The sequence below is a fragment of the Papio anubis genome, chromosome 19 (assembly GCF_008728515.1).
Source record: "Papio anubis isolate 15944 chromosome 19, Panubis1.0, whole genome shotgun sequence".
In the NCBI taxonomy this organism is placed as follows: Eukaryota; Metazoa; Chordata; class Mammalia; order Primates; family Cercopithecidae; genus Papio; species Papio anubis.
The window spans coordinates 31,410,749-31,425,440 of record NC_044994.1 but is presented as its reverse complement, the minus strand read 5'-3'; the positions used below and the strand labels follow the sequence as shown (position 1 = coordinate 31,425,440).

General features: G+C 37.8%; 1 pseudogene across 1 annotated transcript; it reads left to right on the top strand.

Moving 5' to 3' along the window:
* Positions 1-1,218: 1,218 nt before the first annotated feature.
* On the top strand, positions 1,219-14,468 carry LOC101020675 (annotated as a pseudogene). The gene is made up of 3 exons (XR_002518688.2): positions 1,219-1,336; positions 6,496-6,564; positions 13,807-14,468. The product of XR_002518688.2 is annotated as a peptidyl-prolyl cis-trans isomerase A pseudogene (transcript).
* The last annotated feature ends 224 nt before the right edge of the window (positions 14,469-14,692 follow it).

Here is a 14,692-nt window from a genome sequence, read left to right as displayed (position 1 = left end):
GATCACCTGAAGTCAGGAGTTCAAAACCAGCCTGGCCAATATAGCAAAACCCCGTCTCTACTAAAAAATAGCTGGCGTGGTGGTGGGTGCCTGTAATCCTAGCTACTTGGGAGGCTGAGGCAGGGAGAATTGCTTGAACCCAGAAGGCGGAGGTTGCAATGAGCCGAGATCACGCCACTGCACTCCAGCCTGGGCGACAGAAAGAGACTCCATCTCCAAATAAATAAATAAATAAATAAGAATGAATAAGAAGAAAAGAAAAATTGTAGGTACTTTTCTTCACCCTAAGTTGCAGGCAGGATGATTGTCTCCTAAGTCATACATTAATTACCAACGTGTAGCTAATAAAGATGTCATCACCATATCAAGTTAAGGATCATCATGGTGTGATAGAACACATCACAGAACGTTCCTTATCTTAGTTATTAACAGCTACAATCCCACTTCTCAGAGTTCAATTGCATTGAATTTATTTTTTAAAGGGTTAACTGAATACTGCTGTGGGCCAAGCCACATGTTCACAAAGGAGCAGACAGCATTCTTCATACTGAAAAAAAAATAGAGTCATTCCTTGGTATTCATGAGGAACCAGGACCCCCAGTGAATACCAAAATTCATGACTGTTCAAATCCTACAGTAGGCTCTGTTGCGGAACCTGTTGATATGAAAAGATGGACCATCATATCCACTGGTTCTGCATCCTGTTAATACTGTATTTTCAATCTGAAGATTGGTTGATCCCAGGATGCGGAACCCCAGATACAAGGGCCAACTGCAGCATCTTTAGTTGGAGAAACAACTGCAAATCAACACATAAATCAGGTAGATAAGAGAATTAGAATATGATTAAGTCTCTGAGTGAGGGGTACAAATTTACAAAGGGGAGAAAGATTCCTGAAGGACATGGGTCTCGAACTGGTATGTGAGAGATTGACAACAAATGGGTACGCAGAAAGGAGAGTGTGAGGGAAAGTAGGAGGAGAGGGAGAGAGGAAACATGTGAATTTTTCAGGTGACGGAAACTGCCAAGTGGCTGGAAATGTGTGTGTTCTGACTGCAGGAAGCAAAGCAGTTAAGCCTGCCTGTAATGGGAGGAGTATAGAGGGAGACAAATTGGATAAGTAAAGTTAGGGTGACATTTTAGAGGGCTTTAAAAGCCAGGCTCGTGAATTTGGAGTAACTTCTCCATGAAATATAATAACTAACCTCACTTTGCAGATGAAAGATGAGAATCTGGGGTCAGTCAATCTCCTATCTCCAGTGATTGGTTCTAATGTCACAGTTCCCAGTCACACCAGTGAAATGCACAGCATTCAGCACTGTAAAGCTATCACAGGTAGGAGGCCCAGAAATAGCACCTCTACCTGAATATATTTAAAATATAATTTGAGTTCTCAGGTATTTTATTTAAACACTACCTGCATTGTTTGTGAAAAATATGGGTCTCTCTGTAATAGCAACAGGATATCCAGAAGAGAAAAAAATACTAATCAAGCTTATGTAATTCTATCCGATGCTCTTATCCTTCAGATAGTGCAAGTCTGATGGATTAAAACAGCATAATAGACTTACAACCTTTACAAAACTCCATGGGATGTTTCTGGGGTGAAAATCAGCAATTTCGAATTCTGGTGAGCAGCAAATATTGTTTGGGCAGACTTTTTAATATTTCTGGTCCTCAGAAACCTAATCTTTTCCCATTTGGGGGTGACAGTGACCTTAAATCAGCTATTCACAATCTGTTGGCAAGTGAAATCAAAATATATGCTTAGACAACCTTTTTTTTGCACATCTTCACAGGGGGGGAAAAATAATAAAAGAAGTTCTCAGCCCAGAATATAAACTATGCTGACAATTACAACTCATCCTGCCTAGACATTTCCTGTGCTAAACTCCACAAGGGGAGTAATGCAAAGCTGCCTTGCACATGGAGAAAAATCAATTTCATAAGAGATATATCTTCATGTGTCATGATCCAGTGTATGATTGTGGCCTTTGATGTCTATTTAGCTGGCAGCAAATTTACAGCCATAACTTTTAATTCCCAGCAATGAGTGCAGCAAAAATAACTTAACAGTTAAATAGGAACCTTGTGCTCATTGGGTGACTGTAATCAACTGCCAGGAATGACCTTGAAATTGGACATTCCTCTCTGCTTAAGCACCATTAGCAATATTTTTCAGAAAGCCAACCATTTAGCTGGCTGGCAAAAAAAAAAAAAAAAAAAAAAAAATGCCAATAAAATCTACTCTTGGCTACTCTCTAAATTGCATTATACTATCTGTTCACCAGCTGAGGGTGAAGAGCATTGTATATTAGAAGATTTTCATTGTGTAATAATGTGAATACCAGCAGCAGTAATTATAAAATCAATAATTCGTAATAAATATGTCCTCCTTATATAATTACTAAATGATTGCAAAACCAATATTATGCACTAGTTAGAATGGTAAAGGTTGCTGTTAAAGACTTTCTATATAACACATTATTGTTCAAATCTTAAACACTCTTGGTCAAATGAAGCAAAGCTTTACCCTCATCAGAAGCAAACTGGATACTCTTTCTTTTGAAATTACTAAGAAGTATTTGATTCATGAAGAAGTCAATTATTAGATTAAAATATCTGTCTTCCACTTGACTATGTATGGGTACCTCTACTGACTTTTTTGTTTTGTATTGGGTCATTTTTTTTAACCTCAGTGAAGGTATAGGTATGTCCATTCATAAGCATCAGGAATCCATTTATTGCCGTTTCTCATGTCATATAAAAAAATCAAACCCATAGGAATATTATTATTAGCCCTTATTTTTCAGTTCAAAACTAAGGCAGCATGTTCCTGTTGGAAAAAAAATCAACAAAGTTCCCTTCCTGCAAAGAGGGAGTCTTTTTGGTCTTTGATGGCATTCCTTCTCCTGAATTGTCCATAACCCTGTGAGGTTACTGAGAAAGAGTCACTGATGTTTCCTACTGGTCCTACCAGCACCCACTGTGGAACACTCACTAGAGGGACCACTCGGAACACAGCACCACTGCCATCTGAAGATGTGGAGGTTAGACTCCTAACTGTGCATTCTCTGTACAATTTTCAGATAGTATTTAATGTTTGTATTCATTAAGTTCCTACTCTACATGCAGCCAGCTTTGTGTTGGACACCATAAGAGAAAAAGGTCAGGAAACAGAGGTAATATGAGATTCTTACATTCAGGCAGTTTGTTTTCTAACTGAGGACACAAATGTTTCAGAAATGTTCTAGAAGAAATCATTTTTTATGTCAGAGACTCTGTGAGGGTGGTCTTGAACTTCAGGAAGATAATATTAATTAGCCCACCTAAGGAAAACTTGTATATGACCACATGATACAAAAGAATCTGACCTACACATACCCAGATAATGTCAAAATCAAAATGGATCCTGTGGGCTAAAAGCCTTGACAACTCAAATATGCATCATGGATTTCATATTTCTAGGGTTTATTTCTCTGACCATTCAGCACTAACCTGATAGCTCACCTTCCTGGCCTGCCATAGAACAGAACAGTCATCGGCCCTCACAGTATTTTGTCATATCCTTTTACTTATTGCATTAGTCATGGTTTTCTAGAGAAACAACATATATCCTGTTTGTCATCTCATTCTCTCTCTCTCATATATGACACAGAGAGACGGAGCAGGCAAGTGTGCACTATTTTAAGGAATTGGCTCACATGATTGTGGGGGCTGGGAAGCCCCAAATTTTTATGGCAGGCCAGCAGTTTGGAGATTCAAGGAAGAGTAGGTAATGCAGCTTCAGGCCAAAAGCAGTCTGGAGGCCAAATTTCTTCTTCTTCGGGAGACCTTAGTTTGTTTTCTCTTAAGATCTTCAGCTAATTGAATGAAGTCCACCCGTGGTATGGAGGGTAATCTGCTTTACTCAAAATCTACTGATTAAAATAAATGTTAATCTTATTTATTTATTTATTTATTTATTTATTTATTTATTTGAGAGGGAGTCTTGCTCTGTTGCCCAGGCTGGAGCGCAGTGGCAGGATCTCGGCTCACTACAAGCTCCGCCTCCTGGGTTCACGCCCTCTCCTGCCAGAGAAGGGATTTCACGGTGTTAGCCAGGATCGTCTCGATCTCTGACCTCATGATCCGCCCGCCTCAGCCTCTCAAAGTGCTGGGATTACAGGCGTGAGTCACCGCGCCCGGCCAATGGATAACTTTTTACAATGTTCCACTAAGTTAGAGGTTGGCAAAGAAAGCACAGATCTGGCCGGGCGGTGAGGCAGGCGAATGGCGTGAACCCGGGAGCCGGAGCTTGCAGTGAACCAGCACTCCAGCCTGGGCGACAGAGCGAGACTCCATCTCAAAAAAAAAAAAAAAGCACAGATCTCCACCCAGTAAATAATTCATTAGTTGTAGGCACCTTTTCTCTCTTTCTCTCTCTCTCTTTTTTTTTTTTTTTTTTTGCTATAGGAACTCATTCTGTAACCCAGAGTAGAGTGCAGTGGTGTGCTCACAGCGCACTGTGCCACTGTGCAACCTTGAACTCCTGAATTGAAGCAGTCCTCCCACTCCAGCTTCCCAAGTAGGTAGGACTACAAGCATATACCACAGTGCCTGGCCAACTTATATTTTTTCATTTTTTGTAGTAACAGGGTCTTGCTATGTTGCCCAGGCTGATATCAAATTCCTGGCCTCAATTGATCCTCCTGCCTTGGCCTCCCAAAGTGCTAGGATTACAGGCATGAGCCCACTGCAGCAGGCTGGAGGGACTTTTGACACGAATTCTCTTCAGAACTGTTCATTTTATAAACGATTAAACAGAAAACAAGAACTGTTGCCTAGCTTCCTGTAATCTGCATGGTACCTGGCACAATTTGGGGCTCACCTGTTCATTTATTCTTCTTCATTCAATAAATATATATCAAGAGATAAGTCTTAAATGGAATTCCCATTTCTAATCTAGTCTTGTAACATGATTTATATGTAAACATAACATGAGTGACTGTAAAGCAACATGATGACTTGTTGGTGTCTAATGGAAGAAGAGAGATGATCATAGCAAAGAAACAGTGCCACATATTTCTCGTTCTTTGCTTGGTCTGGTGCAAACATTTGTAGTGAATAGAAGGATATGTGGTTGTTCCATGCCATTAAAAACTGAGTGACTAGACTCACTATTTTGGGAAAGTACATTAGTAAAGCTCTTTATAAATGGCTATTTGACATCAGTTTTTGGAATTAAAATATCAGATTTTTAATATTTATAATTTTTGTTCCAAAAATTTTATTTCTAATAATTTAGACTACAGTAATGCGTATTCACACACCTAAAAATGTATCTGCAAGCATGTCCAATGCATTATTTTTGTCACTAATAAAAATGGAAACAATGTATATGTTTATCAGTAAAGTATCAATAATTATGGTATAACTCTACTCTAAACCACCATTCAGCAAGTATTAAGAAGGGTGAGGAATATTTATGCATTTTCTATGGGAAAGAGGTCCAAGATTCCAAGATACATTTTTAAGCAAAACAAGAGGTCACAGAATATTGTATGGAGTATGATCTTTCCTTTCCTTTTTTTTTTTTTTTTTTTAAAAAGGTAGTCTCACAAGTCTAAATATATGCAAATGAATAGCAAAAAAATTGTCAGGAGACATAGCAAACTCCTTAACTGTTATCACAAGGAATGAGTAGGATGTGAGTAAAATGAATATTTTGTATTTTAATTTATATTTCTCTGTATTTTTCAATCAATTAAAGTTATTGTTATAACTACTTTATTCACTTTTATTGCTGTGTAGCTTTCCATTTTACAAGTAAATGCAAATATGATATTAAATGAAAAAAAGAAAAGAGACAGGCATATACTATGGTACCATTTTTATAAAGTGTAAAAGCAATGAAAACCAAACTCCATTGTTTAAGAATACATACATCGTAGGTGAAGCTATAAAGAATAACAAAAACATAGTAACCACAAAAGCTAGGGTAGCAGTTTGCTCCAGAAAGGACGGAAGATATTTTTATTTGAAAGATGTAAACAGGGTGGGGAGTGTCTGGCATGTTAGCAAATGTTCCATTTCTTTGATGTGTTGCAGTTTCTAGGTGTCAGTTTTGTAATTGTTAGTGCCATTTACATAGATATTTAATGTAGTTTTCTGTCCACATGATGTATTTAAGAATAATATGCAGGAAACTATAACTGTGCAATGAAAACAAGAGAACAAAATAAAAGTGAATGACCACTGTTTACAGAATTAATATAAATATGAAAGAAGAATAAACAGGTATGTTAGAGACTTTTTCAAGTTTTACAGAACTCAAAAGTATTTTTGCATACAGGCATCACTTGGTTATCACAACAGCCTGGTAAGATATTTTTACAGATGAGACACAGACACTCAATAAATCAGAGACATTGCATAAAAGTCTGCCCCCTCTTCTAGGGTGATTTTATTATCAGAGGATGCCCCACTCCTATCAAGTTCTTTCTTTTCTTCAGGCCCAGCAGTGAATCTTGAGATGCAAGAGTCTGCTCTATCGCCCCTTACAGCTGACTGTATCCGAGAGGGTGAGAAATAATGGTTCCCCAGGCTCAACAATTACAGCCTTCAACAAAGAAACACTGAGTATTAACAAAAATCATACCCATTTTTGATTGGATAACAAAATCACAAAATATGCAAAACAATTATGTTACATTTTTGGTATTTAATTGGGCATAATGTTAAACTTTATTTTACTGCATATTAGTAATACCACAGTTAATAAAGGTTTTTAAAAAATAATCTTAGAAACTCAGTTATTTGCTTTATATATATGATCAAATTTAATCCCCACTATCTTGTGAAATTGTTTTCTCCATAGTACAGAGAAAGAAGATAAAGCAAGAGATTTTTGGAAAGTGGCTCACATTCCAGTTACTAGGTGGCAGAGCTGGCTTCCACAAGTGTGTCTTTTGCAAAGTTCCACCTTCTATAGGAACCCCAAACTATTTGAAATGCATCCCAGATTACACATAAAGCACAACACTGTGGATTGAATTGTGTTCCCCACCTAAATGCATATACTGAAACCCAGACTCCAAATGGGACTGTATTTGGAGACAGAAACTTTAAAGAGGTAAGTACAGTTCAGTGAAGTCATATGGATGGATCCTGTATTACTCATTTCTCACACTGCCATAAAGAAATTCCTGACACTGCCGAATTTATAAAGAAAAGATATTTGATTGACTCACAGTTCCACAGGCCATACAGGAAGCATGGTGACTTCTGCTTCTGGGGAGACCTCAGGGAACTTCTAGTCATGGTGGAAGGCCAAGAAGCAGCAGCTATTTTATATGGCAGGAGCAGGACTGAGAGAGAGGGGGGAGGTGATACACACTTTGAAACAACCAAATCTCATAGTAACTCAGTCATTCACCATCACAAGAACAGCACCGAGAGTTTGGTGCTAACCCATTCATGAGAACTCTGCCCCCTTGATCCAATCACCTCCAAGGCCCCACCCCCAACACTGGGAATTACAATTCAGCATGAGATATGGTGGAGAGACACAGCCAAACTGTATGAGCTCCTAATCCCATATTACTGGTGTCTTTGTAAGCAAAAGAAGAGACACCAGTGATGTGTCTCAGAAAGCTTGCAATTATGGCGGAAGGGTGAAGGGGAAGCAAGCATGTTTTCACATGGTGGCAGAAGAAAGAAAGTGAAGGGGGAAGTTCCAAACACTTTTAAACCATCAGATTTCAAGAAAATTCACTCACTCTCTTGAGAAAAGCAAGGAGGAGATCCTCCTGCATAATCCAGTCACCACCCACCAGGTTTTTCCTCCAACATTAGGAATTATATTTCAACATGAGATTTGGGCGGGGACACAAAGCCAAACCATATCACTGGTATTTTTAATAGAAGGGTAAGTTAATTAAAAATTTATTTTATGGAAAATAATTTAAACATTAAAAATGTGTGTATAATGAAATATTAATATAATTCTACTCACCTTGTTTGCCAAGAACATGTCCCCAAAATATTCTCTTTTACCTTTTCTTGCTTATATTTTCAGAGATGTTCAGTGTATACCTAAATGTGTAGTGTGTGTATTTACTAAAATATAAAAATATTATTTATATACTTTCTTCTTTTGCATTTTAATTTAGCCATATGTCAGAGATAATTCAATGATAACACATTATGTTTTAAAGATATTTTAAAGTTTTAAACGACCTTTTAAAAAAATACCATGTAAGTATATAAAGAAATAGAAGAAACACCAGTTTAACACCTACTCCTCTCAAACTCACACTGTATTTCTTGTAATTATTTTCCCTACTATTTTTTTCCTATTCCTTACACGACAATGTATGCTGATACGTCTTGATTCATACATTTCAAACACTATATCTATTGTCTATTCTTACTGCAGAGGATGCCTTAGCACTCTTCAAAGAACTATTACTTGCCCTTATCCATTCTCCCAATGTGAGTATTTAGTTACTGTACAAAATTTATAAAATAAATTACCCCAATTCAAAAAATCATGACAAAAATAGACAAGGTTTAATTAAAATTGTGCAAATATTGTATGTTGATTGGCCAAGTATTTTATCATAATTTTTAGAGTAACTTTTTGTTGCTATTGGTGTTATTATATTAATTGACTTTTACATTTTTATTATTTTCTCTTTATTCATATTTTTCTATAAAGCTACTATGTCCCTATAAACAACTTTTTCCCGGTGCAGAAACACATCACATAAATTGCCACTTTTCTTTCTTCCTTTCCTCCTTCCTTCCTCTTTTTGTTTATATATATATGCATGAATCTATCTTTCTAGCTATCAATCATCTATCTATGTATCTATGTATCTATCTAGGTATCTATCTATATCTATCTATCTATCTTCATCGTCATCATCATCATCATCATCATCCTCATCATCATCATCATTAATGTCGTATAGACTATCTTGTCATACCTGTAACATTTAAGGGTTGTTTCTCTTTAGGCTTCTGACTTGAAAGTTATTCTGGAATTCTGTTGGCTATTTATTCATTTGGGAGTATCTATTTACTGTATCTTACACCTTCTTTCTTCGTTTTGATCTATTTTTTATTAGTGCTTATCCTCTAACAGCTTTCTAAGAGAGTGCAAGGAACATACATGTGGAGTACTTACATGTCTCAAAATATCCTTGGCTATTGAGGATCTAAAATAGCTAAGGATAATTTTCACACAGGTCTTTGAAGCCTTCCCTCTACTCTCTGCTAGTTTCCAGTGTTGCTTTTGAAAAGTCCCTCTTCTTCTATGTGCAATACTCCCCACCCCAGTTTAATTGATTCTTTTTATGTCTGTTGTATCATAATATTTCAGTGCTGTGCTTCATTGCACTCATGTCCAATGCTTACTGAGAAAATATTGTCATACTCTTTGGCCTTGTAACTATTGACTTGGAATATTTCTAAGAGTCTTCCCTTCTGACAAGATAGTACAGTCTAGAATAACTCTTTTGAGAAATGTGCACTATGAAACTATTGAAATATATCATGAATAATTGTAAAAAAAAAAAAAAAAAGACTTAAAAATGGATCAGGCTTTAGGAGAAGTCCAGGAGTTCATTTCAGACTTGTTGAGTCTGATCTGTCTATGAGACTTCCAAGTAGAGATGCAGAATTATCATTTAGTGATGCACATTGGGAGTGACATGAATGGGAACAGCAAACTTCGGAATTAGCACCTATGAGGCTTTAAAACTGCAAGCCAGAATGTTATCATCAAAGAAATCAATGTGGTTTGAGAATAGAAGAGCATTAAGGACTGGGTCCTGAGACACTACAAAACAAGGGATCAGGGAACAGAAAAGAGATTGAGAAGGAGCAACTAGGGAAATAAAGAAAAACTAAGAGAGTATAGAGTCCTAGAATCCAAGTAAAGAACATAAATAATGAAGAAGAAAATGTTCTCCTGAGTCAAATTCCACTGATTGGTCAAGTAAGGTGAGGGCTAAGACTTTACCATTTATTGTTGAAGAAAATGGTTCAGTAAAGAACAATAACACAAAATAGGATTTATGAGAGAGAGAAGAGAGTTGTAGAAGCCATACCCCTAAGTAAGTATACAAAAAATAATTAATGTAAGAGGCCTGAAATTGGTATCTGTAGAAAAGCCTGCTTTGCAATGTTGGTCCTGGCATCTGGGAACCCGTATTAGAGAGAATTCTATTTATAGAACTAAAAAAATGCCTTACTATGTCTAAACTGTTTGAACAAGCAATGCAGTTTATGCTGAATACCAGCTTTCCTACTGGGACTATGGAATTTTGCTATGTATTAGGCATAAGGTGGCAAAGTGACTTGCCCTCATGAAGACCTGGGGCGCCGAGTCTCTAATGAGATTCCCTAGCAGAAAACCTTTCACATGTGTTGACTTACATTGTTGTTGGAAAACTTAAGTGCATCCTGTGCATCCATCCACTTTGAGAGGACTCTCATCAACTTGCTTCTGGTTTCCTCTGGACGTTGCTTCATTCATCCTCTTTATTGTTTTTGCTTTTTTATAATTTCATTATAATGAAACTTAGTTAAGAATATAATTATTAAAAATCATGTCCCAGACAGTAAGCAGGGTAGGTTTTTCATTTGATATGTCCCTGAGTCAGCATAGATATTGTAGAGTACATATGAATAGTAATGGTGCCTGGACAAATACACTTTAGTGTTCCTTTCAATTTCCTTCTGTGTAGCTCAGAACTAGCAACACATCACATCATAACACAATGCTATTTTTAAAACATAATGTATATCTTTCTTGCTTTCTCACTAGATAGAAAGTTTTTTTGTGACTTGAGTTTTTATGTTGTCTTTGTGTGCTTAACCCTACCTACCACTTTACAGAGATGTGCATAATTCTTAGTGGGTTTTTGTTGGTTGCTTTCTTGTGAATCCATTAATATAGTTTTTAGCTGTGAGCCTTTACTTGGATTCTCCAAAAATCATTCACAAGAAATGAAGCCCGGTCTTAGCAAAGCAGAAAAGAAGGCATCAGAGCAGACCTTTGATATTCTTCTATTTTCCTCTGCTCAAATATGCTTTCTCCCTTGTCTGCCCCCCTTTCGCCTGTGCAGTAGATTTTCTTTCACTGTCACTTAACTTCTCAATGTCCTCAAACTAACTGCACTAACAGTGCTGGCCCTGTTGTCATCACCTTATCCTGCATTTTTTTCTATCCTTTCTCAGACTCTGTACCAGCATATCCAAAAATTTCTATCATTTTTTAAATTTTCCTGGATGTTATATAAGTTATCTGTTCTTAGGTAACAAGCCACACCAAAATTTAGTGATTTCAAAGAACAAATACTTACTTCTCATGAGTCTATGGGAAATTGGGTGTGCCTGTTGACTTGACCAGGCTTGGCTGATCTTAACTAAACTCACTCTAGTATATGTGATTCATTGCTGGGTTGCTGGGGGCTGAGTGGTCTATGTGGCCTCCCTCACATGCCTGGATGTTGACTGGTACCCAACTGGAATCATGGGGTGAATACGTTCCTTGTCTTTCATCACCCAGCAGGCCACTCTGGGCTTGTCTACATCAGGACATAAGTGTTTACACAAGGAGAACAGACATACCCATAGGCCCTTCTGGCCCAGCATTCAAACTGGCTTACTGTTACTGCCCCTGAATTCTCTTGGTCAAAACACCTCACAGGATTAGTTCAGATTCAAAAGGTGAGAAAATAGATTATGCCTCTTGACTGGAAAAGTTTCAAAGTTTCATTGCAAAGCAGTGTTGGTAAAAGGAGAGAAATAATTGTAGCCATTTTTATAATCTGTTTATAACACTGTGCCCTTTGGTCACAATTATTCATATCCCTCCCACATTAAAGAAAAACATACCGTCTCCCAACACACCATAAAGGCTTCATTTCATAATGATATCACACTTGAAGTTCAGGGCCTTGTGATCTCCATTAGGTCCAGAGGCAGGTTTTATTGTGCAAATTTTATTAGTTTCTATACTTATGAACAAAAAAGATAAATTTTCCATCCCCCCTTCACCCATCACACTCAATATACAATTGTGACACAGGGACAGGAAAACAAAATACATATTCCTGTTTTTTTTTTTTTAAGCGGTCATTAATCCAGAGCATTCCTGAAGTCCCACTGAATCAATATTTCCGGATTCCAAAATCAAGAACAGAAGTATGCCAAGTATGCCAGGATTATTAGGTCTCAGCTTAGACAAGTACGACTTCACTTTTTCTGACTCTGTGTATCAAAGCAATCTACAAAAATAGCGCAGACTGAAAAACTGGGGAAATAGACTATACTTCTTGATGGTGAGAGTTGCAGAATCTCATCAATGGCTACGTGGACAAAAGCAAGAAGGTAACTGCAGCTTTTATTTTTTTCTTTGCAAAATCTACCATGAGGAGTTTCTGGGTAACAAAAGCACAGCTGATATGTTCATTCAACTGAAAATAAGTATGAGTAATAATGTATCCTGACTTCATCACATTTGCATTTAAACTAAGGACTTCAATATCTTAACACTTATTTAATAAGTGGAGAACTCACGGTCTCATAAACCTATCTTACATATTCTAACTCCATATTGTTGTCTACATGCATTTATTTTCTTTTTGACTCAATTTTATCCTTTTAAAAAATGTTTAAGGTAATACTTACTGCTGGAACAAAGAAACCACCAAATCTCAATGGCTAAACCAATAAAATGTATTTCTCACTTACCCAATGTCCAGTGCAGACATTTGGCAAGCAGCATTTTGTGTACTGATTCAGGAACTGGGACTGCTTTCAGTTTCTGATTGCCTTTCCCTCCGTCCTATTTCCTAGTGAGAAAAGGTAAACGTAGAAGATACACTGTTCCTAGCTTATATACAATTCTGCTGATGAAATTTGTGCAGGACCCTTTCCCTGGGAGGTTGGAAAAGTGCCTTGATTAGGTCTCCTTTGGCAACGTTTCCTGTGCATTGTTTTGCAAGGCCCCTGGCTCACACCTCTGGAAAAATGTTCACAGTTCATTGTCCTACTTGGCCACAGTAACATGCAGTGTTCCTTAGAATCCACGCAATTTTTGAAACCCTCTTCCTGATAATGAGATTGACACCCAATGTTGTTTTATAATTTGAACACCTAAATCATATTTTAGTCCAGGCTTCAAATTCTTTGACAATACAGTTTTCTAAAATATTAGCAGGTTTTATATGTGCTGTTTCTAGACTTTTCATTGCACTAGTAATTACACCCACAGTTCTTCCAATCTAGGTTCCAGATGTACTGTTATTATCCTAACCCTATAAAGCCCTTATTTGTTTCTTCTCTTTCAACGTCTGTTTGAAAACCAGCCAATTCTCTCCTGAACTCACCTCTTTCTTGTAATAACTTCGCTAAAGGCCACAATTAGAAACTCACTCAGTATTCTGCTGCATCTTTCCAACCCCTTCCCCTAGAGCCACAAGCTCAGTGGGCAGGTTCTTCCTTCCAAGTGATTGCACATGGCAATTTTACCAAATATTTTGCTGCCAGACTACTGTGTATGTTTTCTTGCTGCTGGCTAACACTACACTAAAGTAAAAAACTAAAGGTTTTTTTATGGTGACAATGCCTAGCTTCTATTATCAATTTATTTATTGCTTAGTTTAGTTACACTAACTGCTATTAAAAAGCAAAACCCCCTATCTCAGGGCTTGACACCATTAAGAGTTTATCTCTAGCTCCAGCCAATTGCAATGTAAGTGTTTGGTTGCTAGCCTTCTACATCTGATTAAAAAACCCTGGCTTTGCAGATGCTGCCGCCGAGGCAAGTCCTGTACTACTAGCCATGGTCAACCCTACTGTGTTCTTTGACATTGCCATCGACGGCGAGCCCTTGGGCCGCGTCTCCTTCGAGCTGTTTGCAGACAAGGTTCCAAAGACAGCAGAAAATTTTCGTGCTCTGAGCACTGGAGAGAAAGGATTTTGTTATAAGGGTTCCTGCTTTCACAGAATTATTCCAGGGTTTATGTGTCAGGGTGGTGACTTCACACGCCATAATGGCACTGGTGGCAAGTCCATCTATGGGGAGAAATTTGAAGATGAGAACTTCATCCTAAAGCATACAGGTCCTGGCATCTTGTCCATGGCAAATGCTGGACCCAACACAAATGGTTCCCAGTTTTTCATCTGCACTGCCAAGACTGAGTGGTTGGATGGCAAGCATGTGGTCTTTGGCAAAGTGAAAGAAGGCATGAATATTGTGGAGGCCATGGAGCGCTTTGGGTCCAGGAATGGCAAGACCAGCAAGAAGATCACCATTGCTGACTGTGGACAACTCGAATAAGTTTGACTTGTGTTTTATCTTAACCACCAGACCATTCCTTCTGTAGCTCAGGAGAGCACCCTTCCACCCCATTTGCTCGCAGTATCCTAGAATCTTTGTGCTCTCGCTGCAGTTCCCTTTGGGTTCCATGTTTTCCTTGTTCTCTCCCATGCCTAGCTGGATTGCAGAGTTAAGTTTATAATTATGAAATAAAAACTAAGTAACAACAACAACAACAACAACAAAAAAAACCCTGGGTCCATTTTTTTTTTTTTTATTTTTCCGAGATGGAGTCTTGCTCTGTCACCCAGGCTGGAGTGCGGTGCATGATCTCAGCTCACTGCAGTCTTTACCTCCGTGGTTCAAGTGATTCT